Raw genomic sequence first — 13,672 nt, 5'->3', positions numbered from 1 at the left:
ACTGGTATAATGCAAATATTCCAAAATCTGACACACTTCTGGTCCTAATCATTTAGGATTAGGGATACTCAACCTGTACTTTCTTAGAATCACTTTTAAACCTTGAAAATGGGGATACTTGATTTCTTCAGTCCTGCTTCACAAGGTTGTTTTGTATATAAAAACTTTACAAAATATAAATATGTGAGTGCAATGTGAGATGTAATCAATAATCATTATAATCATCTAACAGGAACTAGGCTACATTTTTTACCTGAGTTAATTTTTTTCTAGTAACTTTTTTCTTTTGCCACAGAGGCCACCTGGTGGTAACTGTAACAGCGCAATCCCTCTATACTGATCTTGGTGTAAGTCCTGTGCCTGTAATTTATTAACATTCTGACCCTGGTAAGTCAATTGACTTCTCTAAAGCCCAGTCTCCTCATCTGACAAATAGTGGTAGTACCAATACCTATGCTCTAGGAGATTACTGAGTCTTAATTAACTTTTAATATGTCATTATTCATGTGCTAAAATTTAACCCATTGCCATGTGTTTTAGAAACTACACATTTTATGGTAAGAACAATATATTACTTTCGGCAACCACCTGTCATACCTTGGCTGGAATACTAGGTGTTTTTTTAAAAAATTATCTTACTGAGCACTTATAATAAATCTGCAGATCCACTATTAATATCTTTATTTTGTAAATGAGACAGGTTAAGTAACTTGTCCAGGTTACAAGGCTTATAATTGGAAGAGAAAGGAGTGAAATCTGGATCATTCTGTCTTCAGAGCTTTTGTTTTGTCCACAATGTGCCCCAACCTATCAGGGACAGCATAAAAAGGACTGAATTTGTTAATCAAGGACATGATACTATGATTATTTTTTATGAAAGTATTTTTGTATTTTTCTGAGTTTCTTTCATACTTACTTAGCTCAACTTAGAGGTATTTCTGAAAAAAAAAAAGAACTCAGTGTTAATATGGCTTATAGTTACTGCAGAAAGAAGCCTTTAGAAGCCTTTCCCGACATATGAATGGTAATTTTATTTCTGCCCTTAAAATGGAAAATAGGTCAACCTAGTTACTTATTACATTGCTTAAATCATCTTCTGTGATTTTGGCAGTTTAAGGCTTATAGGTCTTTTCTTGGCTATCTTCCACTATATCTTTTAAGGAATCATGGATATTCTATGCACATCTGATCAAATATTTATTAAAGAATATATAACATGACTGTGAATTTATTTTAGCATTTTTCTTCTGAGGAGTTCAGAACCTTATGGCATAAATTACCTCATTTATCTTCATATACATTCCCAAGGGAAAAGCATAGTAGTATTATCAGCCCAGATTAAAAATAAATGGGCCAGTTGTTCAGTCAATCTATCATCAGGATTGATAGAGTTTCCACTATTTGCAGGTATTGGAAGCAGTAGCCATGTTACGTTCTGTGAACAACAAGTTGGAGCAGGGCTGGTCTGGATGAAATGGCTTGGAGCACCTCAGTTCACATGCCTCTGGTGATCTGCTTATTTACTCAGCTCATAAGTAACATAGCAATAACATATGTCCTTCTCTCCATTTGAGATGCTTTTGGCCATTGCTCTGACTGCTTCATCCTCATGTTTTAAGGCTCAGTTTAGTCTTCATTGTATCTCTAAGGTCTTTCTTGATCTCCAACAAAATAATCATGTCCGTGTCAAATATAGAGACAATTAAATAGGTGAAGATATACGTAATTAATATGTCCAGTACAACTTATTAAATAAAAACATTTTGATTACATCCTCTCTAAAAGACCAAGAGCCTCTATGAGAAAGAATAACATTTTATTTCTCTGTGTATTTTTGGCACAGATCACAATTCCTGGCACAAAACAGATGATTAAAATCAGTTTATTAAATACTATGGGGAAATAGAAAACACATTTAATATATGAGGATTAAACTATGAACCCATTGGCCTCAGATTATTTTTGCTCTTCGAGCTATTGAATCTCATTGATCAGTGAGTTGTTTTTCCACTTCAGATGGCCCACTGTCAAACATTATATCTGAGCCTTTATTTTCACCTATAAAAGGGGGACACTTGTTTGTTCTTTATATGATATCATAGGAAACCAAGGGAATGAAATATATGTATTGATTTGCTACGGCTGCTATACAAAGCACCGCAGGCTAGGTGGCAAACAACATAAATTTATTTCCTTATAATTCTTCGGCTACACATCCAAGATCAAGGTGTCAGCAATGTACATGTCTTCTAAGGCCTCTCTCCTTGGCTTGTAGATGGTCATATTCTCCCACTGTCTTCCCATGGTGTTTCCTCTGACCTAATCTCCACTTCTTGTGACAACAGTCATGTTGCATTAGGGCCCACCCATATGAATTTATTTTACCTTAATTACCTTACAAAGGCCTTATCCAAATACAGACACATTCCGAATTGTTGGGGTTTAGGACATGAACATGTGAATTGGAGAGGAAGATATATTCAGCCTATAACAATACATAAAAGGTCCAGGCCGGCATGGTGGCTCATGCCAGCAATCCCAACACTAAGATGCTGAGACGCATGGATTGTTTGAGCCTAGGAGTTGGAAACCAGTCTGGGCAACATGTCGAAACCCTGTCTCTACAAAAAAATTACAAAACAACACAAAAAATTAACTGGGCATGGTGACAAGCATCTGTAGTCCCAGCTACTAGGGAGGCTGAAGTGAAAGGATTGCCTGAGCCTAGGAGGTCAAGGCTGCAGTGAGCTATGATTGTGCCACTGTACTACAGCCTAGGCAACAGAGGGAGACCCTGTCCCCCAAAATAAATAAATAAAAATAAATAAAAGGCCCAATATGGAGCCTGGTATGTGTTTGGCACTTTACTCATGGAAACATTATTACTATCAGTTTTAGGCAAAGGTTTCCAATAAATCAAAAAATAACTTTACTGCTTCTTGTTAAATTGCTCTTTCAGTCTCTTGCTCAGCTGGCTTGAAAAGAAAAATGGCACGCAGACAGGGCACAAGCAATCCCAGCACGAAGTGCAGGGCAGAGGGAGGAAGATAAAGAGCCCTGGTAAGGGAAGGAATACTCTGAGCTCATTTACACATTTAGCAAGAGCTTGTCATAATTGAAAAAGCAGATGACCCAGATGAAGAAGTTGATGCTATAAATGGTGGCAAATCTTTTAAGAAGAAAAATGAAAAGCATGCAGAGGTACATTTGGCATTCGGGAGAACTGACAGTGAGTCAGATTGCCAAGCGTGAAAGGCATTAGAGTAACATTTCTATGAAAACCTGGCAGTCAAATTTTGAGGGGAAAACAGGCATTAGCCATAGCCATATGTCAATTTTGTGATGAGTTTCAAAGCCATCTTTCATGCAGTCATTCTTCCTTCAGTCCCTGCTATCCTTCTTTCTCTCTTCTCACCTTTCCTTCATTCCTCCACCTTTGTATATAATAGGCATAGTGATGGTACGGTGTTATATTCTATTCAGGCATAGGTAACATCCTGAAGGAGATAAATGTCATACATAAATTTATATGTTTAATATACACAGAGTTGATTATCATTATTCATGGTAGTTATGTTCTATAAGGTCACACAGACACTGACTTAGTAAATACAGAAGCTCCTAGAGGGAAAATATGTATCTCACCTAGATTATACTCTTAAATCTTAAAACAACTCATCCTGGGAGATTTTATTTTCTTTATTTTACAAAAGGGTAAATGTGATTTAGAAGTATTAAGTAACTTGCCTGAGGTTACCTCACTAGTAGGTGCCATAGATAATGGTGATTCATACCCCATCTATCTGACTCCAGAGCTGGATCTTCTTTTACTACAGTGCATTGCTTACTACTGTCTCCTTCTTCTGGTGATAGATAGATATAGAGAGGTATGTAGATAGGTAGGCAGGTAGGTAGGTAGGTAGGTAGGTAGGTAGGTAGAGAGAGAGAGAGACAGATAGATAGACAGATAGATAGATAGATAGATAGACAGATACATAGACAGATACATAGATACATAGATAGAAACATAGATAGATAGATAGTCATCATCTACTCTGTCTATATCTGTCTGCCTATCTATCTACACAATATATTTGTTGTGATTAAGTACAGCTGAAGGACACTGGGGTTTCACTGAAAATGCTACCAGTTTTCTGCACAGAAAAACAACTATCTATATCTCATAAAGATTGATCTCTTTTTAAGTACCTACTATGTGCCTAGGACTGTTCTAGGCCTTTAACCTAAATTAAGCCTTATGATAATCTTACAGAGGTGGCATTGTAATTTTCACTGTAATACTAGCAAACTGGAGCTCAGAAAAGTAAACTTGTCAAAGATTATGCAGCTAGTAAACAGAAGAATTGAAATTTGAACCCAGGTCTCCATGATTCCAGTTATCCAGACCAGCACACCTCATGATATCTCATACAGAAAGCACATGTAGAATACCACCTTCCCAGTTTAGATCTCTTCTTTTCTGCCTCTGCCTCAAGCAGTTTCACTCTGAAACATCAAAGAATGTCAGAGAAACCATTTGAAGAGGACAAAATTGGTGTGGTGTTCGGAAAGCAAAAGCAGAGAATGAATTCTGGGAAGGCACCCAGGTGTCTACATTATAAGAATAAATCTTACTGGGCACAATGGCTCACACCTGTAATCCCAGCACTTTGAGAGGCTGAGAGGATCACTTGAGCCCCGGAGCTAGAGATCAGCCTGGACAACATAGTGTGACCCTGTCTCTATAAAAAATGAATAAAACAATCTAGGGGTAGTGGTGCATGCCTATAGTCCCAGCTACTTGAGAGGCTGATGTGGGAGGATTGATTAATCCAGGAGGTCAAGGCTGCAGTGAGCCATGATCAGACTACTGCACTCCAGTCTGGGCAACAGAGCAAGACCCTGTCAAGAAAGAAAGAAAGAAAAAGAAAAAGGAAGGAAAGAAGGAAGGAAAGAAAATCTCAAACTGGAGAACGTTAACAGAGAAAGTGTTTCTTAAGGGAGTGTTGAAAGATTTGGGATGATTCAGTCAGTCAATGGACAAGAAGAAATGATGGTGTGTAGCAGGGAGAATATTTATGGTAAGAATGCAAGGAGCGAGAGGAGATAATTGGAAGCTGAGTGACAGGGCCCTGGGTGTGAGAAAGTGTGGTGCAATTGGCTGTTGCTTGGCCCTGCAGAAGACTAGGGACTCAGGTGACTCCTAAAGGAATGTGGTTGGTATAGAGGAAGGAGATGACTAGAAATGGGTTTTGAGTGTTATAATACTAGGTGTATTAGTCTGTTCTCATGCTGCTAATAAAGACATACCAGGGACAGGGTAATTTATAAAGGAAAGAGGTTTAATTGACTCAGTTCTACAAGGCTAGGTAGGCCTCACAGTCATGGCAGAAGGTGAATGAGGAAAAAAGTCAAGTCTTACATGGCAGTAGGCAAGAGAGTTTGTGCATAGGAAATCCCATTTCTAAAACTATCAGGTCTCATAAGACTTATTTACTACCATGAGAACGGTATGGGAAAACCACCCCCGTGATTCAATTATCTCCACCTGGCCCTGCACTGGACACGTGAGTATTATTACAATTCAAGGTGAGATTTGGATGGGGACACAGCCAAACCGTATCACTAGGTCTGGATATTTTCTTTAGGCAATGTCACATAACAGAGGCCTCAGAAATAGCGCGACACATCTACAACCATCTGATCTTTGACAAACCTGACACAGACAACCAATGGGGAAAGGATTCCCTATTTAATAAATGGTGTTGTGAAAACTGGCTAGTCATATGCAGAAAACTGAAACTGGACCCCTTCCTTATACCTTATACAAAAATTAACTCAAGATAAATTAAAGACATGAGACCTAAAACCATAAAAACCCAAGAAGAAAACCTAGGCAATACCATTCAGGACATAGGCATGGGCAAAGACTTCATGACTAAAACACCAAAAGCAATGGCAAAAAAAGCCAAAATTGACAAATGAGATCTAATCAAACTAAAGAGCTTCTGCACATCAGAGTGAACAGGCAACCTACAGAATGGGAGGATATTTTTGCAATCTATCCAGCTGACAAAGAGCTAGTATTCAGAATCTACAAGGAACTTAAACAAATTTTCAAGAAAAAACCAAACAACTCCATCAAAAAGGGGACAAAGGATATGAACAGACACTTCTCAAAAGAAGACATTTATGCATCCAATGAACATATGAAAAAAAGCTCATCATCACTGGTCATTAGAGAAATGCAAATCAAAACCACAATGAGGTACCATCTCATGCCAGTTAGAATGGCGATCATTAAAAAGTCAGGAAACAACGGATGCTGGAGAGGATGTGGAGAAATAGGAACGCTTTTACACTGTTGGTGGGAGTGTAAATTAGTTCAACCATTGTGGAAGACAGTGTGGTGATTCCTCAAGGATCTAGAACCAAAAATACCATTTGACCTAGCAATCCCTTTACTGGGTATATACCCAAAGGAATATAAATCATTCTACTACAAAAACACATGTACACGTATGTTTATTGTAGCATTATTTACAACAGCAAAGGGTTGGAACCAACCCAAATGCCCATCAATGATAGACTGAATAAAGAAAATGTGGCATGTGTACACCATGGAGTACTATGCATCATAAAAAAGGATGAGTTCATGTCCTTTGGAAGGACATGGATAAAGCTGTAAATCATCATTCTCAGCAAACTAGCACAGGAACAGAAAACCAAACACCACATGTTCTCCCTCATAAGTGGGAGCTGAACAGTGACAACACTTGGACACAGGGAGAACATCACACACTGGGGCCTGTTGGGGGGTGGGAGGTTAGGGGAGGGATAGCATTAGGAGAAATACCTAATGTAGATGGTGGGTTGATAGCTGCAGCAAACCATCATGGCATGTGTATACCTATTTAACAAACCACCACGTTCTGCACATGTATCCCAGAACTTAAAGTATTAAAAACAAACAAACAAACAAAAAAATATACCTCTGAGTTTGACTGAGTTGTCAAAGAGTAAAATGATTTACCTGATGAATTCTTATTAAGAAATGTGGGTGAGTGTGCAGTGCAGATCCCAGAACTCTTAATGTGGATCTCAGGTTACACAATAGGGTAGAGTCAGTTTGTATGATAATAATAACAATAGATCATTATACCGTCTTCAATAAAGGGGAAAGAAGGACTCATACACTACACTACCTAAGTATTATTCATAAAAATATATAGTCCATATCAGGATCTGTAACCTGGAAATTAGATCTATAGTTACATTGTTTTATACAATACATTTATAATATCATGAAAAGGTAAGAAAATAGTAAAAATAACTAAATAAAATAAACTAATATGTAAGTGTTCATAAATTGGGTATGATAACATATTTACCTGAAAGTATAATGTTAATTATCTTGGGACTATCTCAGCATTATCCTTATTGTGTTGTTTTCTTATTTGCTTTCAGCTGTTTTTACATTTTTGGTTTAGTGGTTTAACACTTTTTATTAGGTGCTTGTATTTTTGTACTAGAGAAGCCATTTCCAATCCCTAAAAGTGTACATGCAAAAGCAAATACACATGAAACCCAGGGTTAGGTATTTTGTAATGCAGGGCAGCACTCTGAATAGGGAACAATTCATTCCACCAAAAAATGTCATGTATATCCAAAGCTAGGAGGAAAAAAGTCCTGTACCCTCTGGAAGAGTCACAGACTCAACTGGAGCATCCACATATATATTACATTTCAAGCTTTATGCTGAACTGAGGGTGATCAATTGGCTAATTCTGAAATCATAGCTGCTTGCTTGGGAAGGAAATTCTCTCTAGTATAAACGTTAAATATGCCTGTAAATAAATCAAGGGGAATTAGCAAACAGTATTTGATCCCAAAATTTATCCATTGCTTTATTGCTTTCATTATGTAAATGATAACTTTTTGGCAGAATATTGCTCAATAAGTGAGTAAAAATTTGAAGATATACACGGTTCATTGGCACATCATGGGTACAGGTAATGCTGTCTGTCGAGTAAAAAGTTAGATTTGGGTTTTCTTATAAATGGTCAAGATATGTATTTTATTTGATCCAATGTCGATTTAATTTATGTTTGTATTATTAAAAGCAGCATGGAAGTTAAGGAAAATGACAAGGTTTGGATCTGGACTTGTTGTTTGCTGCTTGTCTGACATTTGACCTCAGTATTCAGCCTACCTCCTCAGTTTTTAAAGGGGGACAATAGTGTCTACATTAGCTATAAAGATAATGTAAGAATATATATTATTTTGAACTAGCTGCTGGTTGTACTTGTTTTTTAACCATCCTAGTCACAGTGAAAATGAACCATCGTCAACAAAATATATTTTATATAGTCAAACTTTAAGATGTCTAATCCTGGATTTGGAAACATGCACTTGAAATTCACCACAAACACGGAGTTCAACATGTCGAGGTTTTAAATCAGAAATAAGCATATGTTCAGTTGGTTATGTCTTTTTTTCTTTTTGAAAATTATATTTAGAGCATGTGTAGGTTTACAGAAAATTGAGCAGAAAAATACAGAGTTTCCATTCTTTCTCTCTCTCTTTCTCTGTCTCTCTCATTCACTCTCTCCTCCCCAGTTCCTCACATTATTAACATTTCACATTGGTATAGCCCATTTGTTACAATTGGCGAACAAATACTGATATATTATTTTAAACCAAAGTCTTTAGTGTATATTAAGGTCCGTCTTTCTGTTATGCCAGTTCCTGGGTTTTGCCAAATGCATAATGCCATACTCATACACAATAGTTTGAATGTCCTAAAAGTCCCCTGTTTCACCAGTTTGTTCTTCTCCTCTTCACTCTTATGCTGTCCCTGGCATTAACTGATCTTTTAATTGTTTCCATGGTTTTCCCTTTTCCAGAATGTTTATGATTGGAATCAAACACCATGTAACGTTTTCAGATTGGCTTATTTTACTAGACAATATGCACTCAAATTTCCCCCGTGTCTTTTTGTCATTTGATCACTCATTTTATTGCCAGATGATATTCCATTTCATTGACACACCACAGTTTACCTATTAGTAATTGAAGAATATCTTGGTCATTTCCAATTTTTGGCTATTCTGAATAAAGCTACTATAAACATTTGAGTGGAATATTTTGTCTGGATGTAAATTTTTGTGTGGATATAATTTTTTTTCAATGGATTGAATGTTTGTATTCCCCCACTCCCCAACATTTATATGTTGAAATCGCATGCTCAATGTAATGTAATGACTTCAGGAGGTAATTTAGGTCATAAGAGTGGATTAATACCCTTATAAAAGACACACCAGAAGCTCTCTAGCTCTCGTTCCACCACGTGAGGATACAAGTCGGCAGCCTGCAATGCAGCCAAGGCTCCTCACCATGCTGCCATCCTGATCTCAGACTGTGAGATCACAGCCTTCAGAACTGTGAGAAATCAGTGTCGTTATTTATAAGCCACTAAGTCTATGTTATTTTGTTATAGCTACCAGAACTGACTAAGACAGTTTTCAAACATTTAGGTAAAATCCTAGTAGCATGATTGCTGAATCATAAATTAAGACTATATTTAAATTTAGCTCTGTAAGAAGCTGCCCAATTGTCTTCCAAAGTTGCTATTATTTTCCATTCCCATCAGCAATTAATGAAAATTCTTGTTGCTTCTCATCCTTGTCAGTATTTGGTGTTGTCTGTGTTTTGGATTTTAGTCCAAAACTAAATGAAATGATATCTCATTTTTTAACTTGAAATTCCCTGATGACATATAATATTGTGCTACTTTTCATATGCATATTCACTATTTGCCAGCCTTCATTGGTGAAGTGTCTGCTCAGATATTTTGCCCATGGGTTGAGTTGGATTTTATTTTATATCAAGCTGAAATGATCCATAAATTCACATAGAACCTTATAGACCCAAGACTGCCCCGTTTTAGACTCTGCTCATGTGATTCCCTCTTCTACAGCATCATTTCCACCTTTATTTTCCTGGCTTACTTCTCATCCAATATTTTGTTCATGTTTTAACCCTGAAATCTCTAAACTTTCTGGTTATGGGAATGGCCTTTCCTCCAGGGATCTTTAACCTACTGGGCATACCTAAAATTTAGAACTGAAATGGTGTTCTTAAAATTATCTTTTGAAAGTTCTTCTTCCTTTGCAGGAGTATAAGTTAGAAGGAGAGGGAGTGTATCTTACTTATCATTGACTCTCCAGAGCCTGGCACAATGCTATGTATGAACTAGGAACTCCCATCTGATTTACTGCACTGAACTTAACTCGTTCTAAACCAAGTTAAAGAATATGCTGTCAACGTAAAATAATCTTGAGTTTTAAAGAATGATTTTCACTTCAGAGATTCTGTATTTTTCCACTTTTTATTTTACTTAAAATTAAGTTAATTTCTGAGGCAAAGTATATTCTCCATTATGGAAATGGCTTAAGCAAGGCAGATAAATGCAAGACAACCAGTCTTAGCAATCAATTCTTATCTACTGAGAGAAAAATGCCTCCTTAAAATGCAGTATCTTCCCAATTCCTCCAAACTCTGAAGGACTATATAGTTTATCATAGCTGGATCCCCAACTGCCATGTTCTCCTAAGGGTCAAGGAATAGGTCTTTATTTCTTGAATCATTTAACACTGAAATAGAAAAGTCATTGAAAAACATATTAGGAGCAATGCTGAAAGGTTCTGTCATGTACTTCCTTTATTCTTTAACTTTATGGAGAATACATAGCAGCCTATGTCTGTGGGTTTGTAAGTCAAGGCAAGAACTTGCTGGGACATACTGGCATTCTAAATTATACTAAATGTTTTCATCATTGAAAGGCAATATAATTTAAAATAACTCTCAAAGTCCTAGTATGAATTTCCTACAAAACAATCTGATACAAGGATTTGTTTACAAGTAGTTCATTTGGAAGGAAATCTCAGAAAGTAGAAGTAAAGAAGCAGGATGAGTGAGAAAAAAATCAATTCTGTAACCAACGAATGGCAGTCTGTCAGGATCTCTGAGAAGTCCACAGAATTCTTCCTAGAATTGCCCATATGGCTGATGAGAGAATGCAGCTCTTAATTACTAGTGTGCTCCTTCCATTGGTTGAAGGTGGTCTCTTGGGAATTTCAACTCTATAATTCTGGGCTCTGCTTGTATAGTAGCTTCTGGAAGTTCAGAGACATTCCTGGAGAAAACTGCAGAAAGAAAGACTGCTATGTTGGGTGACAATCAAGATGAGCCTGAGTTTGCATGGAAACATCCATGTCATTGGTAGATGAAGTCACATGGTGCCAGGGGATGTGATGCAGATACAATGGGTGTCTGATACAACATGCATTACTTTTTATCTTTATAGAAAGCAAATATGTTTTAAACACCTTCCAGGGAAAGGGACATCTATTCCGTGGATTACCTCTTTGTTTAATCTTAGAAACTGAGGTTTAGAGAGGTTAAGTTATGAGCTTAGAAGCCCAAGAATACAAAGTAGTAAAAATAGAATTTGAACTCATGTGTACTGACTATATGCCCAATATATTTCCTACAACTAAAGGCTACTTTTTAGAAAGCTAACAAGGATTTGAATTTCTACAGGTATTCTATTTGTAGAAATAAAAATAATGGGAAGAAACCATCTCTTCTCCTGAAATTTTTTATACATAAAAAACTCATCTAATATACATTAATCCAGTACTTATCATATGTGTAGCAGTGTTTGGCACTGAGAAGGCAATAATTGAAAGTTATTGGTTATTTACCTATAGAGGCTCAAAATACTTTTGGATACACATGCAGAGAAACAGAGTATTACAGGATATTGAAACAATGGCAAAGTTAGAGACATGCTGAGGGTGTTATAAGAATACATGGGAGGGACAAATGAATGTTTCCGTGGGAAAGGTCTCATTTTCTCCATAGTTTTGGAATCCAAGCTCATACTCTATGGATCTCCTTGAGTTCCAGTGATGTAGCTCTGAGGCCTAGTCAGCCTTCAAATGCTTTCCAAATCTACAGTAAACAGAGTTTTTCTTATGATTTGCCCTCTACTTAAATCTCATTCCTTTTCCTAAAGTGGCATTGCCTGCAGGTTTACTTGCCAGTTTCTGAATTGCTTTTGTCTCTCTACCCAAAGTAAAATTTCTCTGAAGAGAAGAATCATGTGTCACATGCACTGTATCTTCAGTGCCCAGCACAGGGCTCTCTGTCTTTTAAAAGTGCTTAATAAATAAACAGGGGATGAATGTAGCATGGTATATGAAAATGTGTTACTGAATTTACAATTATGTCCACACTTGTTAACTGAATTGCTGAAAGGAGGTAATATTCTAGTTAATTCCAACCAGAAAAATGTTTGAAATAAAGTAGAACCCTATTGTCGTCATAAAGACAGTTTGGAAATCATGTTCACTTAAGCTTCTTGGAAGCAGAAACAGGTAGGAGGAGGTAGTTTTATTTTACAGAAGGAAAAAAAAAACAGCCTAAAAATATATCTTCTCTGTATTCTAATGCTATTTTTTTCATGTGTTTGTAGTGATGCCGGTATATAAACAGACCTACTGCACTGCCATTCATAGGAAAATATAGCACATCCAAATATGTATAGTACATAATACTTGACTATGACAGTGATAATAAATGATGATGCTATTGGTTTATGTATTTACTATACTGTACAGTTTAAATTTTATTTTTATCTTTATGGATTTAAGGGGTACAAGTGCATTTTTGTTACACGGATATATTGCATAGTGGTGATGTTTGGGCTTTTAGTGTGCCCATCACCTAAATAGTGTACATTGTACCCAATAGGTAATTTCTCATCCCTTACCGCCTTCCACCCCCAAGCTTTTGTAGTCTTCAGTGTCTATTATTCCACTCTGTATGTTTATGTGTATACATTGTTTAACTCCCACTTACAAGTGACAACATGCAGTATTAGACTTTCTGTTTCTGAGTTATTTCACTTAGGATAATGGCCTCCAGTTTCATCTATGTTGCTAAAAAAGACATGATTTTGTTCTTTTTTTGTGGCTGAGTAGTATTTCAGGATATATTATATATTTTTATATATATATAGCAACAATGGCAAAGCTATATATTATTATATAATATTTTATATTATAAGCTATATATATATACAATGTAAGATTGCATATGCAAACAAAAAGTATCACCCTGACTTAATGTGGGGTTGGATATTGAGAGGGTTGGCCAAAGTATAATTATCTGGGTCACTCAGGAGTTCAGGCAAAGATAGTACTAGAGTTATTAGAAGGAGGAGGAGAACAATTAAACCTAGAATATCTTTGGTTGTATGGTAGGGTTGGAAAGTGATTTTGTCAGAGTCTGATGATGAAACCCCTGAAGTGTTGTTAGACCCTGTTTCATATGAGAATAAAAAGTGAACAGTTGCTAGAGCAGTAATGATGAAGGGTAAGATGAAATGGAAGGAGAAAAGTCATGTGAGGGTGCCTTTGTCAACTGAGAATCCGCCTCAGATTCATTGTATGAGGTCAGTTCCAATATATGGGATGGCTGAGGGTAGGTTTATAATTACTGTAGCACCTCAGAATGATATTTGGCCTCACCGGAGCACATAGCCTATGAATGCTGTTACTATAGTTGTGAGGAGGAGGCTAATGTCAATATTTACGGTTTCTAG

At 36.7% G+C, this 13,672-nt stretch overlaps 1 long non-coding RNA gene across 1 annotated transcript in view; it reads left to right on the top strand.

Annotated features, from left to right (window-relative positions):
* Positions 1-13,672, top strand: part of LOC134759294 (uncharacterized) — a 1,134,411-nt gene that overhangs the window by 77,666 nt on the left and 1,043,073 nt on the right. The window lies entirely within an intron of this gene.

This window comes from Gorilla gorilla, chromosome 9, assembly GCF_029281585.2.
Source record: "Gorilla gorilla gorilla isolate KB3781 chromosome 9, NHGRI_mGorGor1-v2.1_pri, whole genome shotgun sequence".
Classification (NCBI taxonomy): Eukaryota; Metazoa; Chordata; class Mammalia; order Primates; family Hominidae; genus Gorilla; species Gorilla gorilla.
The sequence above is the reverse complement of the archived record's forward strand: the minus strand, read 5'-3'. Positions and strand labels throughout refer to the sequence as shown.